General features: G+C 36.8%; 1 protein-coding gene across 1 annotated transcript in view; it reads right to left on the reverse strand.

The window, feature by feature from the left end:
• Positions 1 to 1351: 1351 nt before the first annotated feature.
• ZDHHC15 (zinc finger DHHC-type palmitoyltransferase 15) overlaps positions 1352 to 13672 on the reverse strand; it is a 132577-nt gene continuing 120256 nt past the window's right edge. Inside the window, exon 12 of the mRNA XM_033412920.2 lies at positions 1352 to 7804. The gene's annotated coding sequence lies outside the window, so the exon portion shown is untranslated. The remainder of the gene's footprint in view (positions 7805 to 13672) is intronic.

Genomic DNA, 13672 nt, shown 5'->3' on the forward strand with positions numbered 1-13672 from the left:
GTCTCCACTTTGAGAACCACTGCCATGTAGCATAAATTCACACAACATTAAAAGAGATATTTAAACTTTAGGCATGCAATTTGCAAGATCTAATAAATGACAGGGGGGTTGAGAGTAAAAAAAAAAAAGGCATAATGCTTATAATAGAAAATTCTCCTTAAAAGCCCATTTCTGACATTTAAAAACCAGTGTCAGTGTCACTAAAAATAACACTGACATGAACTAAATATTCCAACAGCTGTCGTCTTAAAACTCCTTGAATTTGATGAGAAACATTTGGTCCCCTGTTGTCTGAAGAGAAGACTTTATATAGTACCTGCTGTGTACATAGCCGATCTCTCTGATATCCTTAGCAACAGCCATTCTGCTGCTCATCCAACTGCTCCAAAGCCTTGAGTAATAGGGAGGATTATGGAAATTGCAAATTCTGAAAATATAATAAACTCAGCCATAGACTTTGCATTAATTGGTAGCCTGTAGCCCAGTTTGATAATGCAACACAGTATCACATACAGGTTCACTTATTTGATTTGATGATTCTATAAATATGGGACACAATTTAAAGTAGGAATTCTTAACTAGGATATATGAACATATTTCAGAGTATCTGGAAACCCTCTGAAATTATAAAATTCTCTGTGTGTTCGTATGTGTGTGTACTTTTCTATGGAGAGTGTCCATGGCTTTCTTTAGATTCTCAAAGGAGTGTATGACCAAAATAAGATTTAGGGTCCCTAGTTTAAGGCAACCTCAAATGAATTCAATTTCCCTCTCTCCCTCTCTTCCTACTATCCTTCTTTTCTTTCTTGACAATAGGATTCACAAAGGTAATAGCTCATAGCAGTGAGAATTATTATAAAGAAGTAGATTTAAAGCTGGATTGGGTAGCACTAGAAAAACTCCATAAAAATGCATTGTTTTATTTATCAACTAGGACTGTAGTGTCTACACCCTATGAAAACAGTCATATAAGGGCAAAGTTGTTTCTGATGACTTTGGTTGAACTGAACTTGTCTAAAACTACCTGTGAGTAAAAAGTAGAAAACTTCCCAAGTTCATGATAAGTGAAAGTATTTAAAAGTAATGTTTATATATAGAGCTCCAGGTAGTTTTGTTACAATAATCAGACAGAGGCAGTGATGGAAATGCAAATCTGAAGTTCTCTGGATCAGTATAGGCATAGAAGAGGTAAGTTAATTTTACCCACAACAAAATTACAGTTTTAATAGATTGATAATATGTAGGTAGAAAATAGAAGGCTTCAAAGTTTAGGGGAAATCATAATCAAGTGGAAAATAGGTTAAAATGTTAATGTTTCCCATCTTGGCTTGTTTCCCCCAGTATTCCCCCTTAATTTTTTACAACTCACAGAAACCTCAACCCTCAGTACCCAGTAGCCCTGCCACACACACGCTTATGATTCAGAAGCCACTTCAGATTTGCATCTGTACTCGTTCCCTCTGAACTACATTACTCTAATAAGTGCCTTCTAATTGTCCAGGGTAATTTATGTTTGGTATGACAGTGGATTGGTAAATATAACTTAATAACAATTTCTGACTAATTGGTATCCCACAATCTTTAATGTTCCAATAGCAAAACTTTTGCTTTCCTTGTACAATGAATTGCATTTTATTTGTCTTGAAATTCTTATATACTACTGCCATATTTATTTTAGAGTTTGCCAATGCCAACTAAAGAATGTTGCTTGCCATCTGGCTCTAGTCACTGGACAGTGTAGTCACTGACCTTTAACACACCCTGAAATGAGTTCAAGGTGGAGATCAGGAATGAGGCACTCTGGGAGAAGCTGGCAGAACAGGCCTTCAGATAGATATTTTCAGTAGGAAGTTTTATAAACCCAAATTCTTGCATCTTCTCATACCTAGAAAAGCACTAAAATCATTAATGGAGACAACTGCTCCCCGTGACTAGCAGCAACCTTCTACTGAGATGTGTGCTTAATTGCATATACCCCCTTCACCAAAATCACACATATACTGACCTCCCCCAAACCCCAACCTCTTCAGAGTAGTTCCTCAGAGCTATCTGAGAGGCTGTCTCATGGGCTATAGTCCTTAGCCCCAAATAAAACTGAGCTCACAGCTCTCACATTGTGGGTTTTTTCTTTTTTTTTTTGTCAACACCAACATTGTCAGGATCTGGGTCTAATATTGTGCTAATTTGCAAAGTTGATATAAATACTTCAGTTAAGGTTTATGAGGAAAATTTCTTTTAAAACCATAAACATATTCAAATACTTTTAATAAAAGTTTGCTTAAAATGTACTTTTTACTATCATAAATTTTCCACCCCGTGAAAGTCTAAACAATGAAACATGCTACTGTGTGAGAATGAGTATTTTAACATTCAAAAAGAAACTAATTTTTCAATGTCCCTACATTTGGTGAGAAAATTAATTTGTACATTTTGTTGTTTATAACATCAAGAAAATACATGTCTATATCTTTACACATTCCTGTATGAACCATTTTACGTATATCTATAAATTAAAGCTTCCTTTTAAACATCTATGTCTTGAATTTCCTTAGTAACCTCTACTCAAATAAGATTCCTGTATAAAGGTCTCCTCTTTTATGCATTTTTAAAATCTAGAATCATCAGCTACCTTTGTTTCTGGTATTTGAATTTTTTACATTGTGTTTGTTATGCAAATTAAAGCTGTTTGTAGCTGATGCATTGGAATAAATGAAATGGGATTTTTCAACTGAGATGTTCTGAGGTCTACCTAGTCTAAGTAAGTACTTTTAAAATAAGCTTAACTGGAATAAAAGACTTCTTTCTGGTTTGTGTTAAGTGTGACCTCTACAGGTTGGGCCTTTCCAAAGTGATTCTCCATTATTATTTAGTCATGGTCAACAATTTTGTTTCAAACTTCAGCTTTCAGTGCTCTGCATTTTCAATGACTTCTGCCTTCTTGTTGGCTAATTCTGTCTTAAAATGATTTTTTTTTGTGCAAATGAAGCATCTATTGAGGGGAAGCTTATCTGAGGCTTACTGAATAAGGGTGTCTCCAAATGTTTCCCTGAGGGTAAGATATAACTTAGGAGCAAGTGGACCACTGTAATCTTTTCTCAGCATCATTGTATTTTTTTTCAGGTAACATGCATCTGGAGAATAATAAACATAGTCTTCACTGTAAGAAAAAGGAAACCAGAGTTCATATCACCCTTAGACATATACGTTTTCTCTTTCTTTTTACTTATCACAATAACAGAGGGAAAGGCAAAAGATGTGTGAGGCTGAGCAGACTGAACTTAAGTGACATTAAACTAGTCAGCATTCTACCAGAAAGCCATTGCTGCTAATTTCCCAACTAATATCCATGTAGAAACATAAGAAACACTGAGCACAGGAATAGGGGGTGTTTGGAAGATGAGATGTTACAGAAGAGTCTACATACCACATACAAATCAACCTGGGAGTGAATAAACTCCACTATTATACCCATGAAATGAGAAGTATAGAAACTTCCATCAAGGTGGTCTGAAATTTTAGCCTTTGCCAACATTGTTTAACAACTCCATAATATAGAAAAGAAATGACAATTTTATGCATATGCTTTTAATAAAGAACTTAGGAAGATAAAGCTGGTCAGTATTTGTGGGTATTTTTGTAGCAAGACACATGGTTTTAAGAATATTATATACAATTACTTTGAGCAGATTGGTGGAAAAAAGGATTTGTAGCAAATTGGCAACTTGAGCTTAACTGCTGAGGTCTCCAGTGCTTTTCTTTTTCTGGCTCTCCAATGCATTTCATATATTACCACGACCCAGTACAAGCTTTCCTGCTGCATCCCTTTGCTGATTTAGCCAGCAGGATGACAGCCATTATTCCTTAAATGCATCTTATCTTACTGTTTTTTTTCCCCTTTAACACCATTCCCTACTAAGAATCTATTTCCTGATATATTACATTCATGTCTAACTCAATCTGCTGATGGCCATATACGAGGCTGCTACAAAGAATACATTTAATAGTTTTGAACACTGTGTGGGACACAGCCCTAGCCCTTTTGGGGAAGTAAACGGTCATGGGTTGCATGCTATTAGGTGCCATCCATTCATTATTACATTACATAATACCTGCATGCAAAAGACTACTATTTAATATGGTACATTATAGCTCTGGTTAAAGAAATGCAGATGTACCATACCTCATAAACTATTTACTACTGATTGGATGGAACTCATGAATTTTCAAAGAACATGAGACTTGTGGAAAGGTCTAACAATCTTGTCACATGCCTTCTGTGACTCTGATAGAGGCACAGAACATGTCTTTGGCATCAACTGAGTACCTTAGCTACTCTAGGAGCAGAAGTTTTAGAATGTATGAATGGAATATTCACTTGCAGTGACTGTTGGACTTTTTTCTAAGAGGACAGAGACTCATTCCTTTAAAGTATTTGCTCCTGATGACCAGGCAGCCTGCTTTGGGGGCACTGTGTGTGTGCACACATGTATAGATATATATGTGTGATGATAGGTGAAAGGGATAGGCTTTGCATGACTGTTACATTCCTATGAATTTGGGCCACATTAAATTTCAGATGCACATTACAATAATGTATATTCAATATTCTTATACTGCTAGGATTGTGCTTAAATATTCATTAATCTCAATGTCTACACTTTGTGCAACTTGGCATAAACATGAGGAAGCACATTCTTTTCTCTGGCAAAGACAATCCTGAGAGTGGGCTCTATGGGTGCCAGAGGACATAATGGCACTGGCTGATGCCACACAGTGTGAAATATATGTGTCACATGGGGCCAGAAGGGGAAAGAGGCACATATTACATTTCTATCACATAAAAAATAAGAATTGTATAAATTGCATACTTTCAGATTTTGGACAAAGTGAGACTCTTCTGAAATGTGGTCCTGCCCCAATTGCTCTCAGTGTTCTAAGCTGCTCCATGGTTATCCCAGTACTGGGAAGCCAAGTCACTCTAACGGTGCACTGGACATGGCAACTGTGAGTTCTGTCCCAGAGAGCTATGTGCTTTTGGAGGGTGCTTCATTTCTTTTGTCCTTAATTTTTAAGGTTGTACCATGGGGAAAATCACTTCTATTCCGCCTCTTTCCAAGGACATTGTTGGAATGAATGGAATATCATTAATAAGGTACTGTAAGTTCTGCAAGAACAAATCATCAATGAGAGCGTGGAAGAAAGAATGGAGCACACTGATTTGTTTAGAAATACTGTTCTGGTTAAACTTTGCATTCCATTCCTGCAATGAAGGATATATAAGAGCACTGGGGAGTTACATAGCACCTTTCACCTGTATGATCCCAACAATGAGTGTCTTTGTTTTGCAGATGGGGAAGATGGGTACCAAAGATTGGGGAATGAGATCCCACGGAGGTTATTGGACATGGCCCCAAGGAAAAGCAAGCAAAGGAGCCAGATCAGGGTATGCTAATTATCAAACAAACCTGTCTGTCTTCCTAATAGTCAACCAATTGGGGTGGTGGTGGTGTCTAGGTACAGAAGTCAATACTCAATGACCTATAACGGGGATAATATCAGAATCTATAAGCTATTGGAATAAAGGTTCAGAGATAGGAATAGGGTTTCTTTATTTCCCTAAGCCCCCAGGTAAAACCCTGATTTATTTGGCCTTTTGAAGACAGTGTAAGTCTGTAAGACATTAAACAATCAACTTTGCATTATAGCTTTCCTGAGCTTTACCCTTCCAGTGCTTTTATGTGGTTCCCTGACACTGTCTTTTATGACCTGATTTCTATGAGTGCTGAGTGCTGATACACTCTATTCATTAAATAAGTTCTTGATTCCTTCATGACTTTGAATCATAGTTAGCGGCTATTCTGCCTAAACTCTTGGCAGAAGATGATGGATGGGAAAGATTGCTTTGAGGCCTACTGGCTGTGGAGTAAGCAACAGCCCTACCTTTAGGAAAGGTGCATTTCTATATGAATATAAGGCAAGGCTTGTCAAACATAAGACCATGTGGATGATCAAATAAGCTTTCAAGATAAACCCAAACAAGAGAGTGTTTTAAAGGGAAAGAGGAAGGGGAAAAAAAATCTTCCCATCTGAACATACACGATTTCTTCATGAAACCCAGTGTGCATAATCCTCTAGGCTGGTTCTTGGCATCTGAGTTTGAGAAACAGTCCCTGGCCCTAATAGATTTAGTCGTGTCTAGTATCCTCTCAAATGAAATGCTGGCCACAATCACAATCCATTTAATTTATGCTGAAAGTCTTACCGTGACCAAAATTACCTAGAGGATTCAAATGAACATGTCTTTTGTTGCTTTAAGTAGCTGAATTGCTCACATTCACAGCTCTACTGAAATCTGAACACTGAATTGTTTGTGGCAGGCAATTCTTTTTTACTCAAAAAGGTTTTAGGGGGAATAATTTAGCAAAACTAACATCCCTCTAGGAGCTCAATAACTTGATATCAGTACGATGCCTCTAACTCACTGATCTCTGTAAGAGTTGGGACTTCTATTGTTAGCAGCTGGGCACTATGACACTGACTGAGAAATGAAAACCATCAATACTCTTAGGTATTATTATTATAGAGAAGCAGCATTAATGTCCATACTCATTGATTCAGGCACTAGGACTAAAATAAAGGCTTATTATAAATAAATTGGGAAATGGATGTAAACTACCTTAATGGCTGCACTACTACTGGAACTAAAAAAAAAGCAAAGAAAAGAAAAAAGAGAAAGAGTTGGCATATTACTGTTAGGTTTTTCACTATCTGTACATTAATCCCTGTTGTGAAAAAAAATACCTTTAGTGCTAATCCTTAGGCTAATTTCAACTGTGAAACTTCACCCTTATTAACAGTATTGTAATTAAACCTGAACATCATCCTTAAACCCCTTAACAAAGCCAATGGTCAATAACTTAGGCTTATAGTTTTTCTTTCATCATAAGAGTAATTCATAAAGGCTAAAATAAAGCTAGGTAGCAGAGAAAAGAATAAACGTTATTGGAGAATTTTACCACAGTGTGGCATTAAAAGTCTTTAAAACACCGATCATTATGTTAAATAAAATGGAAATCTGATCTGATCTTCTCTCTTAGCTGTGGTGTTTTCAGGAATATCACACATCTATGACAGAGAACAGGTTTTACATAGTTGTTCAATTCCCAATTTGAGGACCTTGATCACAGTGTTGAATCTCCCTCTTGAATTTTAGGTACCTGATATAGGGAAGGTGTTCACAGCTCAGCAAATATTTAAATTGCTATTTAAAAAAATATGATTGAATAAAAACTTCAGATTTTTTAAGCCTAATTTTTCACAACACCACAGAAGAATTTTGTGTAAATATGCTGCACATATGCATGCTTATAAATGCACATGTGTACAAGCAGCAAGCTAGTCTGATTCCCCTCAATAAAACAAAGACTCTATAGATATGATTAACAGTCTTTCTAGGGAAGTTAAAGACTCCAAGGAAGTCTTTTGAGTTCCCCTTTACCTGACAAGAGTAATGAAAAGAGCCTCTGGAAAGATAAATATGTTACATTTAGGCTTTCACAGATGGGGAGAGGGGAAATGAAGAAAGAAGCAGAGGAAGACTGGCTTGAATTAATTGCTACCAGATTGATGAGTTCAGCTAGTAAATTAAATAACCTGTAAAGTCCTGAAACATCTATCTGCACAGCAAGAATTTGATGGGATGCTTTCAAATTGTGAAGCTTCCAATCTGCCATGGTGACTTATTTTGAAGATTAGAATGGTTCCCAACACTGAACTCTGTAAGCTTCATTGGAGATAGAGGGTCCTGGGAATGAAAAAAAGAAATTCACAAGTGAGCTAAACTACTGTAAATATCCACATGGTAACGTCCATTGACAATAATATGCAACTGTTATATATTTTTGAAGAGTATGCATCAGCATTGAAAAATATTAAGTGAAAAAAGCAGGATGCAAAATTATATATACAATGTTATACTTATTTTTAACCCAGAATCATTATCTGGAGCAAAGACCAATGAAATACACTAAGTTGTTGGAAGTGGTGGATTCATGGGTAATTTATTTTCATTTTCTCTACTTTCTATTTTCCACATTTCCTCTAGTACATATACATAATAATTTGATAATGCAAAAATATTTATTTCTGAAATTCACAAGAAATAACATAAGCTTTGAAATTGGGCAATTCTGAATTTGAATTCTAACTTTGCTATTTGCTATCTCTGTGATTCTGGACAAATTAGTTTCTTCATCTGTAAAACAGGCATAACAAAATCTAACTAAAATGATATAGTAGGTACTCAAGCAGCTATTATTAGTATAAGCTTTCTGGAAAACAATTTGGCCATATATATTAATGGTCTTTTAAAAAGTTCATACCAGTAGTTTTGCTTCTAGGAGCCTATCATAGGAAAATGATTATAAATGAGGAAAAATGTTTAAGTTCAATGATATTATTGGCAACCTTACTCATAATAGTGAAAAACTGAATAAAATCTTAATGTTGGACAGCAGAGAATTGGTTAAATAAACAATAGCACTTTGATGTAATGGGAAATTACTTTCAGCATTAGTGAAAAAAGCAGAATTCGAAACTGAACACAATATGGTCTCAATGTTTAACAAATATATTCATATAAAATATCGATGGAATATAACAAAATGTTAACATGAGTTATCTTCAGGTGGTGGGATTACAGGTGATTTAAATTTTCTTCATAGTTTTTCTCTTTTCTTTTATGTTTAATATACTTTTAAAATTATTTCTAACTTTTCCTTTTGGCCATGCCGTGTGGCTTGCGGGATCTTAGTTCCCTGACCAGGGATTGAAAATGGGCTCACGGCAGTGAAAGTGTTGACTCCTAACCACTGGACCTCCAGGGAATTTCTTAAAGTATTCTTTTATTATAAAAGCAATTCATGTTCATCATAGAATAATTGGAAACTATAGAAAGGGATAAAGAAAAAAATGACCTATCATCTCAGAGACTGTTTCCCACGCCCCCTTCTTCTCATTCATTCATTTGACAAATATTTATTGAATACTTACCATGTGCCAGGCATTGTGCTAGAAGCTGGCACTAAAATGTGAACAAGACATAGTGACTGCTCTCAAGGAGCTTACAATCTAGTTTGGGCGACAGAAAAGTAAGTAGGCTATTACAACACAGAATAAAAGGGCTCTCATAATGTTATGGTGGCACCCAAAAGACATCAGTCAGTGATATACCCGAGTAAATGATGTGGAGGCTGAAACCTAGAGAATAAATACTATATAGCCAGCTGAAGGAGACTGGAATGGAGGAGGTGGGAGGTTGCTGAGGAAGCATCCCAATCATGGGAAGCATCAGTGGCATGTTTGAGGGGCTGAAAGAAGTTGAGGTGTGGCTCAAGTATAGAATGTGGGGATAGAACTGGTGGAGAAGAAGCTTCAGAGTTAAGAATCTGGAGAGATGAGCAGGGGCTGGATCATAAAAGGTCTTGTAAGCCATGTTAAGGAGTTCAGACTATGCTGAAGCCAACAAAAGAGCCACTACACAGATTTCAGTTTTTCATCATTCTAGCTGCAATATGGAGAATGGACTGGAAGAGGGGCAAGACGGGAATCAGGAAAATCAGTTAAAAAGCTATTGCAGTAACACAGATGACAGACACATGGTTTGCGGTCATGGTAATCAGGCTAGAAAAAGTACACAGCTTCCAGAGATATTTAGGAAGTACAATCAACACACCTCAGTGAAAAATTAGATGTGAGTGGGAGATGAAGGAGAAGGAACAAAACAGGAAATGGATTTTGGGGTGGGTGAAATTGAAAGGCACTTGGTTATTCAGGTCTGGAACTCAGTAAAGAGTTCTGGGCTGGAGATACATATCCAGCAGTTATCAGCATACATATGCCCTTTAGCCAAGAAATGGGTAGATTCCCTAAGGAATGAGTAGATTTATGTGATGGTCAGGAGAAAACCTAGCAAAGTTTGGGAAGACACTATCTTAAGAAGGAGATGTCTGATGGTAGGGGTGGGGGGAAGAAGGGTGTAGGAAGTTCCAGAGAAGCATGAGAGAAGGATTTTTTAATTTATAATTTAAATGTATTAAAATTAACTTGTTTGGTTTACAGTTCTGCGAGCTTTTACACATGGGTGGAATCTTGTAACCACTATCTCAGATACAATGTAGAACTTCCTCAGCCCCCTAAGCCAGGCAACCACCAATCTGTTTTCTCTCTATGTATTTTTGCCTTTTCCAAAATTTCATACAAATGGAATCATATAGCACATAGCCTTTAAAAAATATTTTTGTTTTTTTAAATTGAAGTATAGTTGACTTACAATATTATATTAGTTTCAGGTATACAACATAGTGATTTGATATTTTTATAGATTATGCACCATACAAAGGTTAATACAATATTATTGATGACATTCCCTGTGCTATGAACTGGGATTTTTTCACTTACAATAATGCATTTTAGGTTCATCTATGTTGCTATAAGTATCAACTGTTCATCAAATCAAAAGATTGCTGAGTAGTATACTTTGTTTACTCTTTTTTTTTACATCTTTATTGGAGTATAATTGCTTTACAATGGTGTGTTAGTTTCTGCTTTATAACAAAGTGAATCAGTTATACATATACATATGTTCCCATATCTCTTCCCTCTTGCGTCTCCCTCCCTCCCACCCTCCCTATGCCACCCCTCTAGGTGGTCACAAAGCACCGAGCTGATCTCCCTGTGCTATGTGGCTGCTTCCCACTAGCTATCTATTTTACGTTTGGTAGTTTACTCTTTACCCATTGAAGGACATTTCTTTTGTTTTCCAGGTTTGGGCTAGTATAAATAAAGCTGCTATAACCATTCATATACAGATTTTTGTGTGAACACAAGTTTTCATTTTCTAGGGGAAATATGCAGGAGTAGGATTACTGGGTCATATATGGTAAGTGTATGTTTAACGTTGTAAGAAACTTTATAAGGAACTGTCAAACTGTTTTTCAGAGTACCTGAGCTATTTTGCAACCCCACAAGAAATGTATGAGAATTCCAATTGTTCTGCATCCTTATCAGCACTTGGAATTATCCCTATGTAAAAACAAAATTACCCATTCCAGTATGGGTATAAAGGAATCTCCTTGTGTTTTAATTTGCATTTTCCTAATGGCTAGTGATATTGAGCAGCTTTCCTTCCCCCCGCCTCCTCAATGGATATCTATATTTTATTTATTTATTAAAGTTTTTTTTGTTTTAAAAAAATTTATTTTTTGGCTGCATTGGGTGTTCGTTGCTGTGTGTGGGCTTTCTCTAGTTGCAGCGAGCAGGAGTTACTCTTCGTTGCGGTGCACGGCCTTCTCATTGCGGTGGCTTCTCTTGTTGTGGAGCACAGGCTCTAGGCACGTGGGCTTCAGTAGTTATGATGTACGAACTTCAGTGGTTGTGGCGCACAGGTGTGCGGGCTTTCAGTAGTTGTGGCTCGCAGGCTCTAGAGCACAGGCTCAGTAGTTGTGGTGCAAGGGCTTTGTTGCTCCACGGCATGTGGGATCTTCCTGGACCAGGGCTCAAACCCATGTCCCCTGCATTGACAGGCCGATTCTTAACCATTGCACCACCAGGGAAGTCCCATGGATATCTGTGTTTTAAAAATAACTCCACTGCCATACTACCAATTTTCAAATGTGAATGACTATATTTTAACAAAGACTTTTGGCACTAATTTCATAGACTATTCACAATCAATTTTAATTTATTTTAATTGAAATATAGTTGATGTACAACATTATGTTAGCTTCAAGTGTACTACATGGTGATCTGACATTTGCATACATTATGAAATTATCACCCTGATAAGTCTAGTAACCATCTGTCTCCATAGAAAGTTATTACAATATTATTGAACATATTCGTATTTAAGGCCTTCGTTTATTGATTTTGTGTGGATGATCTGTCTATTGATGTAAGTGGGGTGGTAAATTTCCCTACAATTATTGCATTACTGTCAAGTTCTCCTTTATGTTTGTTAATATTTGCTTTATGTATTTAGGTGCTACTATGTTGATGTCCTTTTTTGTCTCTTGTAACACTCTTACACTTTGTTTTAAAATCTATTTTGTCTGATGCAAGTACTGCTACCCCAGCTTTCTTTTAGCTTCCATTTGCATGGAATACATTTTTCCATCTCCTTACTTTCAGTTTGTGTGTGGCTTTAGATCTGAAGTTGAGTCTCTTGTAGGGAGCATGTGTATGGGTCTTGTTTTTTTTTTCTTTTTTCTTTTGCGGTATGCGGGCCTCTCACTGTTGTGGCCTCTCCCGTTGCGGAGCACAGGCTCTGGACATGCAGGCTCAGCGGCCATGGCTCACGGGCCCAGCTGCTCCGCGGCATGTGGGATCCTCCCAGACCGGGGCACGAACCCGTGTCCCCTGCATCGACAGGCGGACTCTCAACCACTGCGCCACCAGGGAAGCCCATGGGTCTTGCTTTTTAATCCATTCAGCCACTCTATGTCTTTAGATTGGAGCATTTACTCCATCTACATTTAAAGTAATTATTGATAGGTATTACTTATTGCCATTTTGTGAACTGTTTTGGGGTTGGTTTTGTAGCTCTTTTTGTTGTTGTTCCCTTCTTCATTTGCTGTCTTCCCTTATAATTTAATGACTACCTTTAGTGTTTCTCTTTTTTGTGTATGTATCTATTATATGGTTTTGGTTTGTAGTTGTCATGAGGTACATATATGACAACCTCTCTCTATATATGTGATTATTTTAAGTTGATGATCTCTTAAGTTCAAGTGCATTCTAACCATCTTACATTTCTACTCCTCCCCATCCCCAGTGTTTATTGTTTTTGGCATCATATTTTACATCTTTTTGTTTTGTGTATCCCATAACTACTTATTGTGGATATAGATGCTTTTTCTGCTTTTGTCTTTTAACCTTCCTACTAGATTTATAAGTGGTTATTCTACTACCTTTACTGCATGTTTGCCTTTACCAGTGAGATTTTTCTTTTCATAATTTTCATATTTCTAGTTGTGGCCTTTTTTGCTTAGAGAAGTGCCTTTAACATTTCTTGTTAAGCTGGTTTAGTGGTGCTGAACTCTTTTTGCTTTTGCTTTGTAAAACTCTTTATCACTTCTTCAAATCTGAATGAGAACTTTGCAGGGTAGAGTAGTTTTGGTTGTAACTTTTTTCCTTTCCTCACTTCCAGTATATTGTGCCAATCCTTTTGGCCTGCAGAGTTTCTGCTGAAAAGTCAGATGATAGCTTTATGGGAGTGCCCTTGTACATAACATGTTGCTTTTCTGTTGCTGCTTTTAAGATTCTCATTTTATTTTAATTTTGCCATTTAGATATAATGTGTCTTGGTGTGCACCTCTTTGTGTTCATCTTGTTTGGGACCCCTCTGTGCTTCCTGAATCTGGATGTCTTTTCCTTTCCCAGGTTAGGGAAGTTTTCAGCTATTATTTCTTCAAATAAGTTCTCTAACCCTTTATCTATATCTCTTCTCTTTCTGTGATCCCTATAATGAGAATGTAGTATGCTGATGTTGTCTCAGAGGTCTCTTATACGATCCTCATTTTTTTTAAAGCCCTTTTTTTCTTTTTCTTGTTCAGCTTGGGTGACTTCCACTATGCTGTTTCATCTAGATCTCTGATCCATTCCTCTGTGTCATCTA

The sequence above is a fragment of the Orcinus orca genome, chromosome X (assembly GCF_937001465.1).
Source record: "Orcinus orca chromosome X, mOrcOrc1.1, whole genome shotgun sequence".
In the NCBI taxonomy this organism is placed as follows: Eukaryota; Metazoa; Chordata; class Mammalia; order Artiodactyla; family Delphinidae; genus Orcinus; species Orcinus orca.